We start from the raw sequence: 3,969 nt of genomic DNA on the forward strand, positions 1-3,969 counted from the left end.
TTTCTGTCACAAAATGGCGGAGACAAACGTTAATAGACCCCATTTTGTGGAGTAGAAAGTCTATGGGTGCAGCTAACTTTACCCATTGGATATTAACGACTCAGCTAAATAAATAGCAACAATACTGAGATTAGCGGCTCGTCAACATTGAGGCATTCGATTTCGGATTTACTAGTTGACGGTGGCTGCTAGCTAGTCAGTCACATTTTAGCCAGCAGCTAACGTTAGCCACATAGCTAGCCAGTTTTAGATCCAGGACAGTTTATGAATGGGTTTGGAGTTAAGCAAATATTCAGCGTTTCCTTCCATGAGCAGAATGGTTTTATTTGCTGGCATGGCGGCAACGTAGCTAGCTATTATTGGATAGCTAGTTGTAACGGTACCTATCTTGCTAGAGGCATATTGGTTTTGAACAGATATCGTTAGCTACGTCAACGTTCCTGAAAACTCAACTAATAATCGCTAACCCCGAGGGATTATTTAAATAGTCTACCCATTACTTTATTTCAACTGCCCAGCTAACGTTAACTAGCGAATTTATCTAACAACCATGTCGACTTTACGAATCGTAAACTAGTTAACGTTATCTAACTGGCTAAATAGTCTATCTTCTAATTTAGCTAACGTTCGCAGAAACTGGGATGTGCGTATTCGTAGTAACTGGCTAACTATAATTTCACAATGAATATAAACAACTGTAGCTAATAATTTCACGTTTTGACACAAGACAGTTGCTAGTTACAACATGGACGTGTCCTCCCACAGGCTGGCTAGCTACAGATAAACTGAAAGGCAAAGTTTCGCGCGGTTAGCTAGCAGCACGCGCTCTGTTGAAATAGAACACAAAGCCCTGGATTCGGATACAATTTGTAGTAAGATCTAGCTAGTTGGAAGGCCTGCTAAAAATGTATAATGGTGGCTGCATTGTAAGCAATTCACATAACTGATGGATCAGTATTGAAATGTACTTTTGGATACTGAATCAATCTAAAATACAGACAAAAAATTATTCACAGCAAATGTCCATTGTGTCAGCTTGGGGGGCTCAGATCAGGATAATGTCATAAAAATGTTTCAATAGAGATTGAACATGTGCACATTGTCTCTCCTGTAAGGCCATGTGAATATTTATTGTAAAGTATGTTGGCCCCCAATCATTGTTATAAAAAAATGTGTGGAAAGAAGCAGCCTTATAGTCAAGCAACACAGACAAGGCACAGTAAGACCTTCATGTTGGCACCACCCATTTCACCACATTACATGTTTATTTTATTTAACCTTTATTTACAGTACATGTTATATTATTTAATTATTTCTCAGTGACTTCCTTATAGCGCAATACTTTTGTAATGCAATGATCTATGACATGTAGGCACGCATTGTAGGGTTTATAACATGTAATAATGTCAAATAAAATGCATATATCCAGGCAAACAACTGCCTGTTATCCTAGGCATGAACGTTTTAAACAATCATGTTCTCTTTGTTGAACAGGATACTGCTTAAAATGAGATTTCAGATGCCAATATAATTTGAGAAGAGAATACATAAAGTAAGCAATAGCTAGCCATTTTATAAAATAAATACAATTCTCCTCAAAATCCCTGACATTACCAACATTTCTAATGTGATTCTGTACAGTATGAGCAGTGCTCTGTAGCTTTGTATTGGTTTCAATAAATACATTCAGGTGCAATATTTTGCCTGACCTTAAAAAGCTGATCGGCCATCACTGGTTTGAGACATGAAGCTGAAAGCAGTGTCCATCCAGTGATGAACTGCATGCATGGTCAGTTGTGATGTCACATGTTGGTCTTTATTTGGTCTGACAGTCCTTTTATAGCATATGGCGTAAATGGGGCCATGGTCCACGCTGCCTCTGCACACCTAGACAAAAGATCTCAGCAGGGTTCTAATTGCATGTAACGTCCTTGCCTTCCAGGTCCTTGACATTTCCTGGATCTCAACTGGAATAAATGTTATTACTGACGGTAAACCCATAACGTGGAAAATAGCTTCCCCTTGTGGAGATCTTACTTGCAAGAGATTCCTTGAATATTTTGTAATATGTTGTGTTTCATGTTCAAACATATGAGACGTTCTATGTCCTATGTAAGAAACGTTACTAATACATATCAAACCAATACATTATCAGGGAACAAATAATTAGCAGAAATGTATTGATTTGTTTTAGACATACCAGCAACATGTACAGTTATAAAGGCCATCTGTCACATGGTGTATTTTTCATGGAAAATCTGTAATAAATGCAAAAATGTATATAATACACACTATATTTCATCCCCCCCAAAAAATCCATATCCCTGGAAACTTCAGCGGGTGACTATCCAGGAAAATTAAGAAAAATGTGCATTCTGTTTCTGCATAGATCAGAAATGTATTAAGGAGACATACATTTTCAAGTCCTTCATCACCTGATTCCCTTTTTGTTCAAGCTGGGCTGAAGCGTGCTTGGGTGTACTTTCCTGACACTATAATGTTATGTATAGAATTACATTTTGACATATTTTATGGGATATAAAATGTATTTTCTTGTTTCTCGTGTTTTTTTCTTCTAGTATTACATTGTTATTTATTTTTGCATTGTTGGGTTTTGAGTTTGCAAGAAAGGTTTTTCACTGTACTTGTGAATGTGACATTAAAACTTGAAACTATTCAGAAAAAAAGTTGTGTGTTTTGCATAAGGGTGAAGGACGCTTCTTTTGTATGGGTGTTTGTGGAGACATTGCCCAACCTGATCAGATGGCTGTGTCATTGTACAGACAGTACACCATCTAGAATCATTGTGTCTGCACTGTGTGAGAGTGCTCATTGCCCATCCAGCCACACTGGCTCAATTCCCTGTCCAATTTAGGTCTCCCTCAAACCAGATGTCTGCTGAGCCTGATTCAAGTCCCAGTAGTTGTTCCAATGGTCTCTCTCTCACACACACACACACACACAATTGGTGGGCCCAATTTCAATATATTTTATTTAGCCTATCTTTAATCAAGAGCACACATTTTCTTTTGGTTGACTTAAAAAACAACATGTAAAAGCTAAAACTGCAAGAAGTAGAGAATATGTCATTTGTTTATTGAGTTCACTCAATTTAAATTTCCCCCAGAAAAGTCTTAGCCTGTAGTAACGACTAACAGCCTTGGAGGGGTAGTATATATCTGCTTTTGATCTAGAGACAGAGAGGAGGAACTTTAGCCTCTTTCTTTCTCTCAATTCAATGGGCTTTATTGGCATGGGAAACACATTGCCAAAGCAAGTGAAATAGATAATAAACGAAAGTTAAGTAACAAAAGAAAATGAACAGTAAACATTGCACTCACAAAAGTTCCAAAGGAATAGAGACATTTCAAGTGAGTGTCTGTGTCTCTCTCTGTCTCTCAATTAAGGGAAAGGGGGGATACCTAGTACAAAGGCCTTCAACTGAAATGTGTCTTCCGCATTTAACCCAACTCCACTGAATCAGAGAGGTGCGGGGGGCTGCCATAATCGACATCCACCGCGCACAGGAACTGTGGCCTTGTTCAGGGGCAGAACGACAGATTTTTACCTTGTCAGCTCGGGAATTCGATCCTGCAACCTTTCGGTTACTGGCCCAACGCTCTAACCTCTATATGTGTAATTTACAGTATTCCAGATCTGTGACAACTTGGCACTGACAAGACTTGAAGATGTGTGCAACAACAGGTCTGCAACAACAATAATTATTTTAAAAAATATCCCAGAAGTCTCCATAAATGTCCAAAGTTAGCCTATGATGGAAAAGTAATTGAGAGCTGAAAATATCGTAAACAAATATGACAACATAACATAAATGGGGTTTGATTTGTCACAATATATTCACGAACCACAATTTATTTGTCTATATTATTCGTGGGTTTAGCCAAACTCCACCTGGAGCGTCATTTGGGTCCGCCTACCTGCTCTTCCAGCAGGAGATTCGCCACGCCC

The sequence above is a fragment of the Oncorhynchus nerka genome, linkage group LG8 (genome assembly GCF_034236695.1).
Source record: "Oncorhynchus nerka isolate Pitt River linkage group LG8, Oner_Uvic_2.0, whole genome shotgun sequence".
NCBI lineage: Eukaryota > Metazoa > Chordata > Actinopteri > Salmoniformes > Salmonidae > Oncorhynchus > Oncorhynchus nerka.